Raw genomic sequence first — 23,106 nt, forward strand, 5'->3', positions numbered from 1 at the left:
GGAGCTGCGCTACGCCCCTGTAAGAGGCCTCACTCCCACTGCTGCAACGGCTTGGCAGTCCTCCAGATGCACAGGAACAGCCCCTCCGATCCATTGAAGTTCTGTGTCGGTCTCAATACCACTTACGAAATGAAAATAAGCACTGAAGAATATTTATGCTGTAGCAGGAGGAGTACTACATGCTTGCAGAATGCATTCTATTACCTATAAAAAAGTGAAACACCCACGCTACAATCATATAGAATACTTCCTCTAAAGAAGTCGGTGAATAACTTTAGAACATCAGGTCAACCTTTTTTTACTCTCTCATCATTGTTAAAGATAAGTATTTACAATACTATATTAAACAATGCCATGGTTTTTCCTTTTTAATTTTAAAAATCTTACAATCTTTCACAAACCCAATACTCATGGCTTCTTTTTCGTGACAAAAATCTTGCAATATTACATACCTACATAGAATAACAGAAAAAACATAAAACTACAAAGGCCAAACAGTCTACTAAACGCGGATTTGTAACCTATGGGGCAGATTTATGTTAACTACTTCATACCCAGATATGCACCAGTTAATGTGCACCACAGTATGCTAGTGCTCCGTTACCCATGGTGTGCCACATTTGAAATGTGGCGCACCATGGTACAAAAACACCATACATGCGTAACACATCTGTGCTCAAAAACTAATACATTGCTAGAGTTGCATCGCAACTGTGATGCAGCTCCAGCAAGGCTCACCAATGCACTTTATTCACAATGCTGCGTCAATACCTACGCCTGCTTCAAGCACATGCACAGTTTTGAAACAGCATGGGCCTGAAAGTCACTGAGTGAAATATCATACATTACAGTCAGCCATTTTCAAGACGCATTCCTTCAGAGGAACACTTACCGGTTATTAGAGGTAGATCGTCCGACTCCACCGGAGGAGACCCCTAATAAAAAAGACCTATATATAAAATGCGGACTAGCCGCTGTATCGTGCTAGCAAACTTTAACTTAAAAATCGTTAGAAAAAACAAAAGGAATCGAGCAAAATCAGTAGGCCACTGATAGGATCTCTTTTTCACCTCGATAAAATAGAAACATTAGGAACAACCCCTCATGAGAAATATGAAACTAGTAAGAGAAACCGAGCTCGACGCCATGATGGCTGCAAGATAGCTCGGCTCCGCCTCCCACCCCGCCCAAAATAACGACAAACCCTATACAAATATTATAAATAAATACAACACACCAGCAAAGTAACAGGGTAAAACATTTTATTAAATAACTATTTACATGGCAGCCTGCTGCAACATGAAAACAACACTTCCAATTGGTTCTTACTAGTTTCTATTCTGGAATTTACATGCAGAACTCCACCCACTTCTCTCACTATCTTTTCTACTCTCAAGAGAGAACAACGTCCTACATTTTTCGGAAGACTTTGGTGAAATGGCTACCGTATCTCATTCATCTTCCGATTCTGAACAAAATGATCGACTACCTTTAAGAAGAAAAAAAGAATCTTTCATCTGGCAATTTTTCACTTATCCTGAAGATCAAAAGAAAGTAAATGCACCAAAAGTAACCTGCACGATATGTGACTCGTTTCTCTCAAGAGGAAATCCAACAAAAAAAAATTCCTTTTCCATACATACCATGGTGCGGCATGTCAAACAAGTGCACCCTGTGCAATTTGCAGAGGCATCGACAAAAGCCCTGGCCACGCTTCTACCATTAGAGGTGGCCAGCACATTTTTTGATCGACGACCTGTATCTCCATCTGGTTTTTTCAGTGAATTTACTCCGCCGCCCACCCCGCCCAAAATAACGAGAAACCCTATGCAAATATTATAAATATATACAACACACCAACAAAGTAACAGGGTAAAACGTTTTATTAAATAACTATTTACATGTCAGCCTGCTGCAACATCTCCGCCAGGAGACGGCGTGGGGTGCACTGGAAGGGAGAGGTGGCGCGAACGAGCCTCCCCCACCTCCCCAGGTGGAGGTTTCTCAGCTACACCCCAGCGCTTCACTGATCTCCTTGTCCTCAGCCAAGCATCAATAGTAAGATTTTCATAGGTCAGTGTAGGTTCATAGTTTGCCATCCACAGACTAAAAGCCTGGAGTGGCAGTGAAAAAACCATAACTAGGTAAGAAGGAACGCAGAGGCTGTAGGAAGGACTCTGGATATGCTTGGTCCCTGAGATGCTTCGATGTCACAGCCTTCCACAAATGTCATAAGTCCTGGATGTTGGGTGCCATAGTTGAGGGTTTGACCTAAAGACACGTCCTGCGGTGCCCTGGTCCAACCATCACATATACCTGCGCCAGGAGACGGCGTGGGGTGCACTGGAAGGGAGAGGCGGCGCGAACGAGCCTCCCCCACCTCCCCAGGTGGAGGTTTCTCAGCTACACCCCTAAAGACACGTCCTGCGGTGCCCTGGTCCAACCATCACATATACCTGCGCCAGGAGACGGCATGGGGTGCACTGGAAGGGAGAGGTGGCGCAAACGAGCCTCCCCCACCTCCCCAGGTGGAGGTTTCTCAGCTGCACCCCAGCACTTCACTCGACATAGGCGGCCGACTCCCGGGGTCCGGCGGAACTTTTAGCCTTTTGGTGACTCTTCCATTCTGGACCTTGTCCCACAATCCGTTTGACCTGAAGACACGTCCTGTGGTGCCCTGGTCCAACCATCACATATACCTGCGCCAGGAGACGGCGTGGGGTGCACTGGAAGGGAGAGGCGGCGCGAACGAGCCTCCCCCACCTCCCCAGGTGGAGGTTTCTCAGCTACACCCCAGCGCTTCACTTGACAAGCTGAGTTGCGCCCGCTCCTGCGGCACAGTGCCTCGCTCGGCCAGCTGAATTACGCCTGCTCTTGCTATACAGCGTCTCACCCGCCATCCGGCTGAATTGCACCCACTCTTGCGGTACAGCGACAGGCGGCTGCCACGGAGCTCAGGAAATGGCGGTCGGCTCCACAGACTTGGGCCTGGCCTGCAAGGATGGCTCTGGACAACCCTGGAACTCGGACGCTTGACTGCTACGGCATGGGCCCCATTCCCAAAAGCGTCCCATCAGCCTTGAAGATTCAACAAGAGTCACCGGGGCCCCCGACTCCCGCAGAGTTCCGGTGAGGAGCTTCTGCCATGATTGCTCGCAGAATGGCCACGACGTAGCCACGGGGTGCTCTCATGCTGACGCCAGCTTCAGTCTGAAACTTCCAGAAACACTGTAGACTACCAATTCAATCAGTTCCGGTGGAGCCCCAACGACGTATCGCGTTGTTGCATAATGCGTCATATGACACGCCGCGTTAGCGCACCCGGAAGTGCTCCGGTGCGTGAGGCGCGAAGCGCAGCTTCCCGGAAGCAATCCGGGGCGCGGAGCGCGTAACGTAAGCATAACAGGTCATGTGACTTGTTAATAAAACTTTTCATTGGTTTAGAAATATTTTTTGTCCCAAATGATGAAAACCCCTCCTTGTTTCCTCTTGGCTCCTGCCCCCTCCCCAAGTCTTGCTCGGCCAGCTGAGTTTCGCCCACTCGTGCAGCCTACGACATGGATACGCCGGGGCGTTATGGATCAGTATGAGCAAATATACACTTGGGGATTCACAAGCAACAACAAGCCTTTGTATTTGGGGCTCTAAATCAACAACAGTGAGAGAACAGAACCGAACTAAGCACTCAGGGGCTACGTTTAAACGTAACATCATCTCCCCAGAGGTACATCACCTTACACACACATGCACTCTGATCTCCTTGGCCTCAGTCAAGCATCAATAGTATGATTTTCATAGGTGAGTCTAGGTTCATGGATTTCCATCCACAGACTAAAAGCCTGGAGTGAGAGTGAAAAAACCATAACTAAGTAAGAAGGAAGATAGAAACAGAATCTTCCTCTGCAACATCCGGCTCTGCATCGCTACTTACTTATAAATGCAGAAAAAACTCAATTAACACAAGGGCTCTTTTCAGAGCCACCTTATATCAAAGCACTCAAACTTCTGATTTATCTCCATTTTCACACTCTTCTAAATAAGTGTGCGCGCCCGAGTGCGCGCACCCCGCAACTTAAAAAAAAAATATATATATATATTTTCGCCTTTAAGGACCTTACTGCACACCCTGAGAAAACCTACGCAGCAAAACAATCTCTACCTTCACCCCTTTCCATGTTCCAACGCTTTCAAATGAACAATATATTTACTCGCAGTGACAAAATGGCAGTCAACACTTCCTGATTTCCTTCGAATCGAACGTTAACACACGTCACGCAGCAAAAAAAAAATTCCGCTCGCGCGCAGCCGCTTGAGTGCGCGCACCCGTGCGCGCTTACAGATATATAATTGACTTTAACTTTAATTTTCTCAGCAACTACTGAACGGATTTACACCATTCCAAAAAAAGCGTAATCTGCGAACCGGACTCTACAGTTTTGCCAAAATTCTTATAAACCCATTCAGCCGTTCGACCTGTAGCCGTGTCTAAACGTCCTATGGAAAATAACATGGAGAAAACACGTTTTGGGACCCCCCTTTTATCTCAGCCCCCACTTCACCAATCCCCCCCAAACTTTCAGGGAAGGAGCGCAGCAGACCGAGCCATCTTCTTTGAGAAATTCGCAAAGATTCATCCACCAGGGCCAAAGTTAATCCAAATAGAATGTTGAGGATTTCCTATGGAAACTAGGTCCTAACTATAACTACCTACTGGCAACCGCCAGTAGGTAATATATATATATATATATATATATATATATATATATATATATATATATATAGTGTTAATAAATGTTTTATTTTTTCACTTTATAACACCATATATAAGTTGATCAATATGATATAAATGTAATTGCTGCACAGAACTGCAGTCAAAGTTCATGAAATTACAACAGCTGCAGAAGTCCCATCTTCCCTGCACTACCCAGCGCTACTTAGCTACTTAGCTTGGTCTTAAAGACATTTTTAGGAACATCATATTTATGTAACCTGAAATGTATAACACCTTCAGAGAGTTCTGGCGTTTTAGCCTCTAGCCCACACAAAACCACAAACAAGTCCCTGAATGCATGTACGTACTGTTAGCTAAAGAAGAAAGTATGGATCACACATGATAGAGCTAATGTATTCCGTTGTCAGGCTCATTTGACCACTATGAAACCTCTAGGGCCATGTCGGCATTTTTCCTTGCAGAGGATTGAGATATTGCCTATCAATGTGCAGTAGTTATATCATATTCACTTCTTCAAGTTGGGAACCATTAGCTATTAGCACCAGTGCTGTACAGAATTATTACCTTTACTTCCTGGGCCTAGTCAAAGATAGCACACTCCAGTGTTGTTATCCTGTTTGAGATAGCCATTGGAAGTAGAATAGAGACCATCCTTAAGTAGTTAGGAGCGGTGAAGCTCCTTTAAAGCCATTTCTAGATCATCACATTAAACTAAATAGTAATTCCTAAAATGACAGCTATTAAATAAAAGTCCTAGGACAGGAAGATACTATGCAAGAATAATATGTATTCTGGACTCATACATGGACCTCGCCTCTGGCAGTCTAGCACTCTATTCATTACATGCAGCAGGTCCCATCCCCAATGCAACAGAAAACGAATTCCCACATGAATTACACCAACAGGTGACAGCACAAGACAAACACATGGCACATGTCTACACAAGACCAGGGCACAGTGCAACAACACAGGACTCAGACACAACACATCTCCCATTTCACGTATACTACACACATTGTGCACTGCTAGAACATCACACAAGCCAACACTCAAGATAGCACCATTTCCCATCATATCATTTATGTATAGATCTTTTATAAAACAACTTAGAGTACAACTGGGATAATACATTTGATAAACTGGAAAACAGATTTTTTATTTAGCATCAGTCCATAACAAATGTTTTGATGAACTTAGTTAATCAACAGTTTACTATCCAATCACTGCTGCTGATGGCTCGTCTACTTTGGACATCCCTTTCAGTCTTTGCCCCCTTCTTAATACCCGTTGTATCAACTTAATTCTCATAGTATTAACTCACATCACACAATGTGCATTCCACCTCTTTTTAGACTACAATCTCACAACAGATGTCGATACTTATATAACCCTCTCTGGAGCACCAAAGTTTGAACCCATTTGCTAAGTCAGCATGTCCACCAATTTCACTCTAACCACATCTCCTACATCCACTTTCAAATACTTCACATTAAATTTTGTACACACACTTTGTTTTTCTCCTGCACTTTAACTGCCAGTGGCTTAGAAATACTGGCTAGTCGGGTGGAGAGGGTGCAGGGGGAGGGGGCAATGGGAAACACCTGTGGGGAGCGTGCAGCGGGGGGTAATGCTAAGAAAGAATACCTGGTGCTACCAGCTGCCTCGCGCTCCTCTGCTGCAGTTCCTGTTCTAGAAGTCCCTGGGAGAGTATCACAACTCCCATCCAATTCCTCTGCTGCTCTGCATGAGAGCAGCACAGGTATTGGCCTGAGCACGGCTGACAGGAAATTCCGCTAAGGACAGGAAGTCTGTGCAGTTTCTCCAGCCCAGCTGTGTGATTCAGCCGAGTTGGAGAAACCTAAGAGGGCATGTGTATTTGTCCAGCCTAAGACAGTTGACCAAACACACATGCATATTTAGAAGTGCACCTAGCACTCCTCCTCCCCCGCTCTCATGCCCGGCCCTGCCCTGCACATGCTGGATCAGAGTCAGCAGCTAAAAAAATAAAACAATAGTAAGATATTGTTTTATTTTTTAGTTGGTGGCTCTGAGCCTTTGGGGGAGACATCCTCCGCCATTGCAGAGGAGCAGCCGCTGTTCACTGCATTCTTTTAGATAATGCTAAACATGCACTTCTGACAATGTCCAACATTTTGCTTGCTGTCATCTAAGTTGGTGCCAATCCTAAAGAACATTTCTGGCTTCTTACCGCTTGCAAAGGCAATACCTAGGTAGAGTATTGTGCAAATGTGTTCCTTCATAGCTCAGAAAATGGGCAAAAAAATAGATGCCGTACTTCTCCCATTGCTGACACAGTATCTCTACATTTACCATAGGCTGGCTTCTACACATTAAACCTTTACCACCTCAAATACTTTCTAGACATTGTCCAAATTTTTGTTTTATGTCTCCATGTGCCACCAAAATTATTCTCTCTCAACCTCCACTAGAAAGATGTAATTCCTAACTGACCTTTAGGAACCAAATTTACCCAACTCCATTTGATGGCACAAATGTATCTGTGCTACATAACAGGCTTCCTTTAAAAGATGATTCAGGATATTATGGCAAATATCTGTAGTTCGCCTGCAATGTTTCACCAGGCCATCCCGAAATAGTAAATTGTTTAAATTTTCTTTAAATATCTTAATACCATTTTTCCCACAACACCATGCCGTGCTAGCAACAAAGCGATCGACAACCTTTTTTGCGGCATTTTTCTGTTCAACATGAATTGGCAAATGGGACAAACAATCTTCCCTCTTATTCCAACACTGTGTTACAAATCTGATTTCAAATATATATTCCAATAACTTAGTGCTTTGTTTAGGAATCCTAGCTGTTGCTTCAGAAAATGGAACATGTGTTCCAATCAAAATAAACAAAAGGGCTTTAAAATCAGACCTGAGGGTAAACCTTTTTCCCTAAATGTAATACTGTAAATATATAATATAAAAATAAGCTTTATTCGTTTTTTAGTTTAAAACCATAAAAGCAACAAAAAGAAAAATACATACATACATAGATGACTCATCATAACATTACAAGGTAAAAAGAAATCAACTATTAAAATGAACGAAAACAATTTAACTAATCAGCTAATCAAAATACGTGCATAGTCAAGACTAGATAAAAAATAGAGAATTAATAGCACAGGGTACACGGATTCTCCTTTCACCAAGAATTATGATTCAATGACATTAGTCTTGGTAACGAATTGTATCGGGGGCCGGGATAAAAATCATGCAAGTCCAAAATGCAAATGGGGCCATCTCCTTCTTTATGCTGGGAGGAACGTAGGTAGGGGACAATGTTCCTATTCTTAAATTTAATTAAAATCAAGTCCCCCGAAATGTCTTTGGGCAACGTACCTAGCCACCCCACCCTCCTGACTCTCAGGATTCCACCATCAAGTGCAGGTGGCAACGGTCTGTTGTGTTGTAGCCAGAAAATGGCTTTGTTAAGCAAGTCCTGGTGTGTTTCAAGTTTGCCCTGACTCAATCCAGGGACCCCAGAGAGAACAGTAACGTATGGGGCGGCTTCGGGAGGTAGATTGATGCGATACCTTCTTTCTGGTGTAATCCTGGGAGCTCTATGAGGTACGAGTACGGGGTTAAGAGTAACATTCCGGCCTCTTGGAATGAGTGTAGTGATGGGGGGTTCAAGAGTTTGAATTTTTCTGCATGCAGTGGGCTTAGGCTTTTCATGGTTGATGGAGGGAGTAGGGCAAGTAGGTGTAGCAGTTTTTTCGGTTGATGAATAGTTCTTTTTTATTGTTGTTTCAATACAGGTCAACCTGTCCCCTAGATCGTTGATTTTTGTGATCAGAGGTGATAATGCCGAGGTTAACAGTTGCTCGATCTGAGCCAGTAAGATAAGTTGAAGGGGCGATAGCTTGTCATGTGTTCTGTTCTTAGCTGGTGTTAATATAGTTGAGTTGGAGGGGCATAATGAGGGGCTAATGCACATTTTGTCAACTTCAACATTAGGTAGATTATCATCATTGGCATTATCTTTATCCTCATCATGCTTCCTTTTGCTGGTTGATCCCCGGGACAGAGTGTTGGCTTGAGCATAGATTATATTGGGGGATAAAGGTACATTCTGAAGAGTGCAGTTTAGTTGGTCATCGACTCTATCCATTATAAGGGGGGGTCAAAGCGTCCGGGACATACTTCGTGCCACACAGGGCATTCAGCTCCTCCCAGATGGACAAGATTAGTAGAAATCAGGACTACAAAAGAGACAAAGGACAGTAGAAATGCAGGAATTATAGGAAGGAGAAAAGTATCTGTACCTCCTCCACCAGTGGAACCAAGTGGGGTGGCCCGTCCCGTCCTCCTCCGGCCTCTGAGGGCCACAGAGGGCCCGCCCTCTGCCCGGGCTGCGCTCGCGTCCCGCGAAGCGGAGCAGAGCGCAGCTTTCAGGCGCCTCCTGGCGCTCTCGTCCTGTCAGATAGCAGCGCCGCCGCTGAGGCTGCCGGGAAATGTAGTCCCGGGGCGGCGGCGCTGTGGGCTGCAAAAATTGACCCCTGGCGGTGGCGGCTGCTGTGGGGACCTCCTCGCTTCCCCCCTCCGCGTTTGTGTCTTTCCCGGCGCTCTGCCGAGCAGAGCGCAGCTTTCAGGCGCCTCCTGGCGCTCTCGTCCTGTCAGATAGCAGCGCCGCCGCTGAGGCTGCCGGGAAATGTAGTCCCGGGGCGGCGGCGCTGTGGGCTGCAAAAATTGACCCCTGGCGGTGGCGGCTGCTGTGGGGACCTCCTCGCTTCCCCCCTCCGCGTTTGTGTCTGAAATCTATGGACAGCCTAAAAACTTGTTCATAACTTCTTCCTAATCACTAAGTAGGATGTCTTTATATCCTTTAAAACAAGTGATTCAATGCTACAGTGGACTCACCTACCTTTTTGCTTTTTGTGACCACCACACCAATGCTTTTGTCACTGGTGTCTAAGGTGATGCAAGCACATCTGTTCGGCTTAAACCTGCTTAGAATAGGTACATTAAATAATTCCTTTTTGATCTTTTCAAAGGCCCGATATTATTTTTAATTTGACTGAAATTAAACCTGCAATTTAATTTGTAAGCCAAATTTAGAATTAATTTCACATACAGTTCACATATTCCCACAATAAACATTACATTATTTGTACTCCTTGAATTGGTACATTTACTACATCTATACTAAATACTCAACTTTGATTGTAGCAAATACACACTTGTTTTTTCTCAGCCTTAATCCATTATCCAAAAATATCTTTAAATCCAATTTTACTCTGCTCCATAATGTCCTTCTGTGCCTTTGAACACATTTAACATAATCCTTTGGACACCACAGCAACTAACGCTAGCCCAAGTTTTGACCTTTGATACTGGTATTTACAATCCAAAGTTATAACTGTGTGAGATGATGTGACTAACCTGTTAATGGGACTTAAAACCACACTGATCTTACATCTAATTCGGAAAACAGCTTAACTTCATCAATTGATAGTAGCATCCTCAGTTCTTGGTAGGGCTGTCCATCCACCCACATCTCTTTGTTAAGACTCCTGGGATCTACACATATGCTAAGTTCTTATTGCTCTCACTTTTTTATGGCTACTGTACGTGAAGTCCAATAAGATTATTGCATATATTTCATAAAATTGTGTTTGCACATGTTCTCGAAGTACTTGGTAAACGTTCCCTTAACTCCAATGTGCACACTACTCAACTGCCTTTTGGATAGAATTATCCATTCTTTTTACTTTCGACCAAGTGCAAATCCCTTTAAATCACTCAATTCCTCATCAAATGCTTCCTTGAATTCCTATAAAGTGTTCTTCAAGTTCTCCTGATTCCAATTAATTGAAGGCATTATCTCTACTTTACTTTCCATGTTGCAAGACACTTACTTTCACCACACTCTGCACTTTGTTCTGATGTGATTTATGCATTTCTACCCAGTGGTAATACCATATAACAACTGCTGGTGCAATAATAGTGGGCCTTGCCTGTTAAGCTTTGTCTTGTAGTTTTGCTCCTATAGTTGGTACTTGCTCAAAAATTCCATCTAATTCAAACCTTTGTTAAGCTTTCACTGTAGGTATAATGTTGGATGGTTCTAATATGTGAGTTAGCAATACTCTATCAAATATGAGTCAGGATAGGAATGGAATTTTAGATCCTGTTACTATTGGTAAGTCCAGAACTATGCCATCAATCACAAACATGTGTTCTAATGTCTGTCATCTTGTCTAAACCTTATCCTTCTCATCACCACAAGTAAATCAAAGTCCAGGATCAGAAAGATATGATTCAAGTGAGATATTTACTCTGGACTCAAACATGGGCTGCATCTCTAGCAGTCTGCCACTCAAACTAGTACCTCAAATTGAATCCCATCTCCCTTCCTCGCAACACTAATCCCCACATGATTAACAACAACATGCAACTGCACAAGACAAAGAAGATACACACAACAACACAAAATGAGGCCACAACACAATGATATAAGACTAGGACTTACAGGATCTCACAGCATGACATCGAAGTTCTCTTTCCACTCACAATGAAGTTTCTCACATATGTCTTTGAAATGGCTACTGAAAAGACTGAAATGTTGCACACGAAGGAACTGAAAACTTGCCAGCTATGAAAGCCACAATGGCCATTCTGTGCATGAGGCCATCAAGCTTTACTTCGTAGGCACTATAATTGACTTACATTGCATTGGCAAATTCTTTTTCTGAAATGTGTATTGATTGTTTTTTTGAGTTTGCATTATTAAGCATTCATCTGGTTGACATATTTGAATTTACATAAGCATATTTGACATTACTGTGGAAAGTTGTAGTGTAAAATATTGGATTGTGCCGATATTTTTTTTGTAAATTAATGTATTTATAGTGAGTACTTTGGTTTTACTTTTTGTAATATTTAATCCCCCATTTGTAAAAGTAGAATTTGGTATTGACGTTTTTAAACATAAGGCTATCATATAATGACTGAAATAACTTTAATTAATATCTTCAATTACATATTTGAAAATCAAGGACCAAGTGTGCAAACATGTTTCAGAGCTGTGCATATCTGTCTGCAAATGTTCGCAATGGCCAGAAACATGCAAATAATCATTCATTAACAATAAAGAAAGATGGAGTTTGGGTTATTGGACTCTTAAATTGTACTAAACCCCGATGGTTACAAACACTGTGAAGAAACAACATAAAAGCCACATCAGGAGAAAAACTGCAGTTGCCTTTGACCTTCTGATGTATACAGATGCTAAACTGGCCTGACATTCAGGTGGGGAAGAAATACTAAAAGCCAATGGGTCTGGGTTTATGTAATAATACATACGGGGTTAGCAAGCTAGGGAGCCAGCAGGACAGAGATGGCTATAGTTGTAAAGTAATAATGAATGCAGTTCAATGCAAGTACTCAAGTGGAGGCCAAACGGTACACCAAATAGCAAACTGAATGAAGAGAGAGATTAATATTCCACTAGCCTATGCCAAGACATCATTAAAAATGTCTCAGACCATAAGCTGAAAGAGGCTGGTAGGAGAAAGCCAACCGAGCAAGAGCCCACTTAATGTATATTGATAGCAATATGTCGGTTTGACAGCTGTGCTGTCAAAACCCAGACATAACAAATAACTTTAACCCCCTTCCTTGGATTAGGCAGTGAGATAAATGATCCTATATTTGTTGTGATCCCCCAAATTTTGCATGGCTGGATTTGATGTCTTTAGAACTCTGTGCACTTACTACTTTACTAAGTAGTGATAAAGTGCCTGTGTTTCGCCTCTAAAAAATGCACTGTCCATTGGAATTTCCTATTTGACCCATTTAACTTCCATACATGTACCTTGTGAATGGCGCCTTGCTTACATCTATGAAATGGAAAGTTAACTTTCATATGTGGCTGCAGTGTATATAATACAGAGGTGTGGCGCCGCGGCCAGGGCGACTGACTCCGGAATCTGGGGATCACGGTTCGATCCCCGGCACCGACGGCAGATTAGCCCAGCACCATGTGACTCTGGGCAATAGCTTGCTTAATCTTCCCAACGGCCCCCAGCGCCTAGAGACCCTAACGGGTGATTGTGCGCTTTACAAAATGTGGATATATATAATACCACCCACATATATGTCAAAAATATGATTCTGTCAGGAGCACCACTGTGATCTGGCAAGGCTGCAGTTTAAATGCACTGACGTGAGATATGGTAGGGAATTTCTTTTTGCCAGGTAGAAAAAGCCTATTTTTACACACTCCTAAGTCATCCCTAAAGTATGCCATTTAAGTCGACAGACCTACATGGCATGTTAAAATAGGGCACACTACATAGTGAGGTTAATGAGCCCTCACAGTGAAATAAAACTCAAAAGCTTTTTCACTATGTAGGCCAAGCTAGACTTTTTTAGGCCAAGGTTGGATTCAAATCTTTTTTTCACCTCTGTGTAGGATTTGAAAAATGCATTATTTCTTGTTTAGTTTTTAAAATCGGACTTGATGCGGAAATCATATTTTTGATAACTTAAGCAGAATACTAACTTTGTAAAAATGTGCATTAGGCTGCCTGAGCCAGAACTGCTTAAACCCAGTTCCACCACGCATGACAGCTCCTGAGCTGGAATACACATCCTTGGCTGGAAGAGCTGACAACTCTGACTCAGAGGACAATGGTTTGCATTTGGGAGCGGGGAGGGTAATGGGTGTTAACTGCTGACCACTTAGCACAGATTAGCTATCTGGAAGATAACAGCAACATTTGGCAGAACAAAGGGCAACTTTAGCACTATCTATTTTGACTTGGAGATGCCACGAAGAGGTTCTTCTGTTCATCTCATGGGCCCTCCTAGACAGTTAGTCTCCATTTACATTAGATGGTAAAACATTTTTACCATGTCTGGTAATGGAATGTCCAAGAAGCTGAAAATAGACCTGCTGGTGGAAGCTTGATCCTGCCATCTTGAAACAGAGGATTCTGTGTAATTTCACAGAAAGACAAAGAGGAACTGGTGTGTGGGGGGCTTTGAGAAATTGTTAAGATGAAGCTGTGAAATTGACTGCTTAGTGCACCAGATAAATCTAACACCTCCACCACCACATGCTCAAAACATTCCTGGACATTGAAAGACTTCATCTGAAAAAGAAAGCACTGATGGAAAAAGAAGAAACCTGACTATTGTCTCCTCCTAGAAAAAGAGCACCCACACAAAGACTCAAGGACTCCTGAATCCTGCTGACATGCAGGGAGTGAAACTGCTCTCCAATGTCAAACGGTCCAAGGTCAAATGGGAGAGAAAATGTAGAAAGACTCCTGGCTCTAAGATAGCCTAGCTGACTAAAATTAACAAGACACTGCAGGGTATTAGAGTGGAGAGAGACCCAGGCCCAGGAGCTTTCCCTGAGGGGCTAGTGGCTTCAAGACTGACCAGAAGAAGGTTTCCCAGAAAATGGAGCCTGACTGAAGATAAATTCTTTGGTTGGTACAACCCGCTTAAAATAACCAAACTCCATCACGTTCAGCCTGTAAATTAATGTAGGTTCCAGTCCACCTCATACTGTTGTTTCCCATAACGTTTGACTTTATCCAGGCACTTTTTGCCTAAGAAAACTACTTAGAGGTCCATATCTCTGATTTGCTCTAACCTCCTCTGATGATCTTGGTGTCTTTTTGCTTATTAAAAGCCCAATTAAAAACTTGGAGGGTGGACTGTTTCACCGCTAGGGCTGCGGAGTAATTTTCTCTGATACCCTGACCGAGGTACCACCCACCAAATACACCCTGACCAAGGTGCCACCCACCAAATTTAGAAATGTATGCTGCCTGCCAGACTATTGGACATTTCTAGCATTGGCCGTGCCTGCCTTCATGGCGGTTCCAGTCAATGCATTGTAAGTTTGACAGAACCATATGCCAACTTACAATATTTTTTTCATTTAAAAAAAAGAAATACCATATGAGCTTTCATGAAACTTGAAAATATGTGTAGAGACAGGCAAATGCCATCTCAAGCCTCTTTCACACTAATTTTGTGTAGTGTGAAGGTGACTCAGTACTTCTTGGCTTGCAGTATTGAGTAGATCAAGGAGGCAGGGCCAGCTTTAGAGCTGTGCGACCGGTGCGGGCGCACTAGGCGCTGACCTCGAGGAGGGCACTGACCTCAGGGGGGACACTGTGTTTAGCAATAACTTACTGATTTAAAACCACCTGCTGCAGAGTTCCTTGTGAGTCTAGATTTCAGGCAACAATAAAAATATCAAGATAACTCTTGTGAATAATGTTCCTTCTAGCGAAAGAGATCAGTGTTTGGTCTAGTGGCTGTTTTGACTCGCCAAAAAGTAGCACAGAGGGTTAATATGACTGCTGCAAAGAATAGATCTTTGATTTATTGGGACAGCTGAGTGGATTAGTAAAGTCAGTCTTGACCAGCGCTTCAAAACCAATTAAATGTTTGTGAGAGAGAGGCTAAGGAGAGATGTGAGGCACTTTTGCTGAGTGGTAGTGAGAGAATTTAAGGAGGAGGTCATGGGGAGGGAAGGTGCCCAAAAACATTGTTGCGCAAGTTCCACCAGCGCTAAAGCCAGCCCTACAAGAAGGACTGTGCCAACTCATAGCTGTCCCATCCTGTATTGGAAAGATACCTGGCCATCTGCCCGACCTTTTTTTAAATTCTAATTCTCCCCTAACACAACACATTTAACAAGGGAAAGGGGAACACAACGAATGAATGAAATTCATATTTAGTGTAAATATACGATTTTCATGATGAGTAAAATTATGAGGTATTTCTGGTCATCTGATTTCTTTGGAAACTACATCTAAAAGAAGTATACTTTTAACACAAATGCTAGAATTCATGCTGAACAGAACCGCATTATATTCATGTATTGATTCTTTGTGGGAAAGTTCTCTATAGCGGCCAGTTATTGAACATCAAATTATTTATTTTTAAAACAGCTGCCCATGACTTTGTGTGTAGCATGAAGCACCTATGAAATTTAGAAGACAATGTTATAAAAATATCAACAGCAATGCTACTAGCAAATTACTATTTACAATATTGTAGAAAAATATAGAATCAGATTAGGCGTCTGAAAAAAAACTTCTAGGCTTACTTATGAGCCCTTGCAACACTTTTACGCCACTGGTGCATCACTTTTTGTGAAGCACTGGTGGTATAAAAAATAAACCTCTTTGGGCCCTACTTACAAAGTGGAGCATCTAGGCAGATGCATCACTATATAAACACCTGCATCACATTATACCAGTGCTTGGTATAATGTATGCAGGGTGGGCGTACCCCTGCATTAAAGCCTTGTAGAAGTGGGGCATTGAAATCTAAAATCAATCAATCAATTAATCAGGGAATTGTAAGCACGCTACTCACCCGTGAGGGTCTCAAGGCGCTGGGGGGGGGGGGAGTATGCTGCTCTGTTCAGCTGAAGAACCAGGTCTTGAGGGTCTTGCTGAAGGTGTTCAGGGAGGGGGCGCGTCTTATGTCTACCGGTAGCTCGTTCCAAGTCATGTTTGCGATGTGGGAGAACGATCTTCCGCCTGGTCTGGTTCTGTGGAGGTGCAGGGTTTCCGCCAATGCGAGGTTGGATGATCGCAGTTTTCTTTTGGGTAGTTGAAGTTTATTCGGTGCTTGAGGTATTTGGGTCCGTTGTTGTGCAGGCATTTGTAGGCGTGAGTGGGGATTTTGAAGGTGACTCGCTTTTCCATGGGCAGCCAGTGGAGTCGCCGCAGGGGTTGGCTGATGTGTTTGTGCCGGGGTATAGTTTGCGGAGTAGGGATTTGTTGATGCCGGCGTAGAGTGCGTTACCATAGTCGAGTCTGCTGGGGATGATTGCATGGGTGACTGTTTTTCTTGATTTAGGGGGATCCATTTGTAGGTCTTTCGGAGGATGTAGAGGGTGTTGAAGCAGCTGGAGGTGACGGCGTTGACTTGTCAGTTCATAGTGAGTAAAGAATCGAGTACGATGCTGAGATTCTTGGCGTGGTCTGAGGGGATAGGTTGGGTTCCCGAGGGCGGTGGGCCACCAGGTGTTGTCCCATGCTGAAGGGGTGCTTCCCAGGAGAAGATTTCCGTGCGCTACTTCTAGGATGCAGGTATAAGAGTGATGCAGTGCATTAAGGAAAGGCCTCCGCCACGCATTGCTGGAGTTACGTCATGTTTGCGACACAACTCCAGCAATGCATGACTTTTGCGCTATAGATACGTCAGGATTCCTGGCATATCTGTCTTTCATTGCTACATGAAGATGCGTACATTAAATATGGCACAAATCATTGTGTCACAAGGAGGGCGCAGTGAAAGCTGTCGCAAGGCTGTTTTGTTGCAGCGATGTAGCAGTTTTTATAAATGAGGCCCTAAATAGCTACCCCATATATACAGAGAAAACTGGTATCTATGGGCATAATCACAAACATGGGTCCACTACGAAACATTAGCTACACAAAAATTGTAATTGCAGGTACTTCACATGATGGCTGTCATGGTTATATAGCTGTCAATGGTCCTGTGTTTGCCGGGAAAGTCCCCGCAAGTGACAGACTGCCCGAGGTAATTCACCATCCTGGGAAAGTCCTGGCATGCCTGCGTTGGTGTATAATTTGCGAATCACTTAGCTTTTCATGATCTGCAGATTGCTCACTTTAATACCTTTATATAAAACGTGATATTGGTCTTGTGTGTATCCAAAACCTCTTGGTGGAGTAGTTTTGTCAGGAATCGAGCAGATGGCACTCCTATATCTGTTTTGAAATGTTATCACCATCTTTGCCTTACTTTTTATAATCCTGTTACCACAAGAGCCAAAAGTGAACTTCAAATTATGCTAATTATGTTAGCTGGGCAAAGTAGGCGGAACTTTTGGGCAGTGGGTGTGGTACATTTTCAAGTAAGTAATTAATAGCTGTGCTGCAAAGTGTCCTTGGAATTTTTTTCAAATGTTAACAACTATGTGGTTAAGTGGATTATGTGTTTTATCACATGTCCTGTTTTATCTCATGGAATAGGTTTAAATCATCAGATCAAATTAGGTTTTCATCCTTGTGAGGGTGACAAAATTAGTACCATTGAGTGTGAAACAGTAGATATATATTGTGCCGCTCCGACACACTGCAAGTGATGATCATGTAAGTTTCATATACATATTTATTAATTTGTAACAAAAAACATAAAGAAAAACAATCAGTGCTTGAGCTCAGACATTCTCTTCCTAGTCCTGTGGTGCAAGGGCTGTTAAATATTTGTGATGTCCTATACCATGGTTGCATAGTCTTGATTCCACCTCATGTATTTTTCTTTCACCTACAACACCTCTCCTTATCTTACTTTAGCTTGGATTTCTTCATCCTTGCTTTCTCCCTTTGTTATTGTTTTCCTATATTTGGCTTCCTCCCTTATCTCAATTTCCTGCGTTTCTCCCTTACTCAGGGTAAGATTCAGATCTTGAAAAATAAGCCTATTCCCATAAACACTGTTGTTTATGAATCGTTTAAAATGCTTCCTACTTTAACAAATACATCTTGTTTACTAAAGAAGAGTTATTAAGAATACCCTAATAATCAATATAAAATGTTAGCGGCTTATTTCAATTAAAATATTTTACTCAGACATGGTTTACTACTTTGTATTTAAAGTGATGGAAGTTCTGCATTCTCTATTTTCCACCAGTTTTTTGTGATGCAGCTCATTACTGTGGAACAATTGTTGTTTCATTCATCCTCTTTTACACACAAAGCAAAATTGGTGCAAACAGATTTTGACTTCTTACGTGAACTAGTGCAGAGATCTTTTAATATGGTCCTGGTATTCAGTCTTATGATATCTGACAAGGCTGCTGCACGGTTGACGTTGGTAGAATTAATAACATGCTCATTGACGTTCACAAAATAATTGGCCATCACAGAAGGTCATGCTGTGGTAATAATTCACAGCTAGGCGTCGTGCTTCGTAGCCCAGAGCCTATCACAGGAAAGGCAATCAAGTTCTATTGACCACAGGTAAATACCACAATGAAAGGGCTGCCAAGCAATGAAGCCTGAGCCATACACATGATGAAGGCCCCTTACAGACTTGGATGTTTCTGCTGGACTCAAGGGCAGGGCTGACTTTGACATAAACAGCTTCTGCTGACCTTTTCAAGTTTGAGTGAACACCTGCCTGCCTAAAGGTCCAAGCATCTTCGGGTCTAAATACGATGTTCAGGTGTAAATACGATGTTCAGGTGAAATGGCACTATTGACTGTTTATTTTAGAAAAACCAAAGGTGGTGATGGACGGAGTGTTGACAATACAAACACTCACCCCCAGTCAACTGATCTGGGTTTAATCCATCACCGTTCTTTAGCTCACTCTGCCACCCCAGTTCAGACATGGCCATATGCAAATCAGTCTGACCCTATGCATCATGGGAACAGTCCAGCCCGAACTGCCAAGCCATGTCTTCCCTGGACCAGAATCAAGCTTCCCAGGACCGGTTTCTGGCCATGTCTGAACTGGGGTGGTTGAGTGAACTAAAGAATGGTGATGGATTAAACCCAGATCAGTTGACTGGGGGTGAGTGTTTGATTTGCGCAAACGCTCCGTCCATCATCCCCTTTTGTATCGCTTTGTTCGCCCTAAGTTGGCATGGTATGCTCAGACGTGAGTCCCTTGTTCACTTGGCCACTGGATTCAAGATAGCCTGGCTGATGAGGATTATGAATCCGAAACCGGTCCCAGGATGCTTGTTTCCAGTCCAGGGAAGACATGGCTTGGCAGTTCGGGCTGGACTGTTCCCATGAGGCACAGGGTCAGACTGATTTGCATATTGCCATGTCTGAACTGGGGTGGCTGAGTGAACTAAAGAATGGTGATGGATTAAACCCAGATCAGTTGACTGGGGGTGAGTGTTTGATTTGCGCAAACGCTCCGTCCATCACCCCCTTTTGTATCGCTTTGTTTATTTTAGATGCATTGCAATGATGTGCTCTCAGACATTGGAAGGGTCTTCCTTCAAGTGGCTGCACAGGCTCAGGACCATTTGAGGATAAGGCTGTCCTATAGGGCATCAGGCAGTACCCGAATGGCTGGTGTGACATGTCAATGTGGGCTGTTTTTTTGTCCGTTTGTGGACCTGTTTTATTGCGTGATGGGCTCGTTGTTATAGTTGATTTCCCTGATATTACCATAAATATTGATTCCGGAAGCACAGTTGCATGGAGTCTCCCATACCCTGCTAGACACCAATATAGAGAGTCTTTACAAGTTGAAAACTGCCAGATTTGAAAACGTGGGCTACTTTTTTAGCTATCTGATTCATTATGGGCGGGCAAGGATTCGATGTATGACAATCTTGTTGAGTGTGGCCATGTTATAGGTTTAGCCTGCATATCCATTATTCTGTGCTTTCTAAATCTCTTGTAATTTTAAAGAAAATATTAAAAGGGGCTTGGTTCACTTTCATTTTCTTGCTTTCCAGCACTTATGCACCAAGCACCTCTTCCTTTTGGAGTGTTCATCCACTGCATTCGTTGATGGAGCTACTTTTTATTTCTTTGTATACAGGCTGTTTATTGCCCCTTACTTACCGTCCTGACTCTGTCGGAAGCGGTCGCTCCCTTCTGCCCTGCTCTCTCCTGACCACGCTGGCTGGGTATCGTTAGCGCTGCTCTGCCTGACCTTCTTTAGCGCTTGAACATAGCTGCTTAATTATTTCACTATTTTCACGCGCCCGTTGTATCTGCTCGACAGTGCCTGCATTGATTCACTGATTCAGAGTGCCTGTGTTTAGATCGCATTTGCGCTTCGTTTGTCTGCTTGTTACTGTGGGCCATTGCTTCTGCGCCCCGCTACCCACCACAAATTAAATAAATAAGTCAGTCTCCCCAACCCGGTCTGCACTTCCCTTTCAGCCGCCATTACTACTGTTGTTGTTGTTGTGCCCGGAGCCCGCCCCCTCCACCACGCACCCGCCTCCCAGCTGCTCCTCCCTCGCCCCTCCCCCCACTATCCATATATGCCAGATGCTATTGCGCGCAGCGTTTACGCGCAGCGGGCGCGCCGAAGGTGCGCCAAAGGTAAGCCCGTCTACGCTCGTCCGCGCCTGGACCGCGCCCAGCGCCAGACCCCCTAGCCCCCGTACCACCCACCCCACCCGCATTACATACGACGCCTCCACCCTCTTAGCCCTAAACCCCGGCCGTCACCCCAACTGCGCCCAATCCGCTCCTGGACACACCCATGGACCCATCACATGCAACTCCTGCAAGTATGACGGCACCAAGACCAACTCCTCATCCACCAACACCAAACAGAGATCTGACACCAACCACCTAAAATGCATCCTGCTCAACACCTGCTCGGTCCACAGACACGCCATCGACCTCTGGAATCTACTAGACACCATCTCTCCGGACATCGCCTTCCTTACAGAAACATGGATGAACGCCTCCTCAGCCCCAGACATCACCATTGCCATCCCGGAAGGCTACAAGATCATCCGAAAAGACCGCACCTACCAAACAGGAGGAGGCATCGCTATCGTCCATAAGAATTCCATCCGCATCTCAACCAGCTCTGACGTCAACCTCGCTACACCTCCACTTCCAGATCCACACCGACCCCAAGACGACACTCAGAGGCACCCTCCTCTACAGGCCACCAGGACCCCCCGCACACAATTCAGTGAAGACATCACTGACTTCATCACCCCACACGCCCTCCCCTCCGAGGACTACATTCTATTGGGAGACCTCAATTTTCACCTGGAAAAGAGCAACGACAGCAACACCACCACCCTTCTGGACAATCTCGCCAACCTCGGACTCAAACAACTTATCAATACCCCCACTCACTACGCAGGTCACACACTCGACCCTATCTTCACCTCCAGCAAACATATATCCTTCAGTCACACCACAGCTCTCCATTGGACGGACCACAGCTGCGTTCACTTTATCTACAAAAAGACCACAACCCACAACCATCCTCAAGCTATTCTGCGAAGAAACTGGAACAAAATCACCATCGACCAGATCTCCTCATCGCTTCTTCAATACCCCCCTACCCACTCTTCAAACCCCAACCAAGCAGCCATTAACCTCACTCAATGGCTAACCAACAGCGCCGACAACCTAGCACCTTTGAAAAAACGTCAAATCAAACTAGGCAGCAAAAACGCCCCCTGGTTCAACGAGGATCTTAAGAAATCCAAGAAACTCTGTCGCTCCCTTGAGAAGGCCTGGAAAAAAGACCCAAACTCCAGCACCAAGGACGCCTTCAAAAACGCCACCCACATACACCACCAACTGATCCGGACTGCCAAGAAAGCTGCATTCAAAGACCGACTAGACAACAACGCCCACAACAGCAAGGAATTATTCAACATCGTTAAAGAGTTTACCAACCCCACTGCCAACTCCAACAACATCACTCCCTCTCAAACCCTTTGCGGCTCCCTAGCTTCGTTCTTCCACGACAAAATCGCAGAAATCCACAACAGCTTCGACAACCAACCCGGAGACCAACCCACCCAACCTTCTGCCGTACCTTCACCCCCCTTGAACATCCTCAATAACTGGAACCCAATCTCCACTGAGGACACCATCCGCCTGATGAACTCCATCCACTCAGGATCCCCCACAGACCCATGCCCTTACCACATCTTCAACAAAGCAGATTCCATCATAGCACCGCACCTCCGAGACGTCATCAACTTTTCCCTCAACTCCGCCACATTCCCGGAAAGCTGGAAACACGCCAAACTCAGCGCCCTTCTGAAAAACCCCACTGCTGACCCTACCGAACTCAAAAACTACCGCCCCATCTCGCTCCTTCCATTCCCGGCCAAAGTCATCGAGAAAGCCGTCAACAGCCAGCTCGCCGCCTTCCTCGAAACCAACAAATCCCTTGACTCCTCACAGTCCGACTTCCGAGCCAAACACAGCACCGAGACCGCCCTCATCGCAGCAACAGACGGCATTCGAACTCTACTGGACAATGGAGACACAGTCACCCTCATCCTCCTCGACCTCTCCGCAGCCTTCGACATGGTCTGTCATAGCACCCTGTTACAACGCCTCAGAAACATCGGAATCCAAGGAAAAGCACTGGAATGGATCACCTAGTTCCTTGCCGGAAGAACTCAGAGAGTCCGACTTCCACCATTCAAGTCAGAGGCCTCTGACGTCATTTGCGGCATGCCACAAGGATCTTCACTCAGCCCCACCCTCTTCAACGTATACATGAGCCCCCTCGCGGCCATCGCACGCCAACACAACCTCAACATCATCTCCTACGCTGATGACACTCAACTGATCCTCTCACTCACCAAAGACCCCAACACCGCCAAAACCAACCTACATGAAGGAATGAAAGAAGTGGCCGAGTGGA

The sequence above is a fragment of the Lissotriton helveticus genome, chromosome 5_1, assembly GCF_964261635.1.
Source record: "Lissotriton helveticus chromosome 5_1, aLisHel1.1, whole genome shotgun sequence".
Taxonomy (NCBI): domain Eukaryota; kingdom Metazoa; phylum Chordata; class Amphibia; order Caudata; family Salamandridae; genus Lissotriton; species Lissotriton helveticus.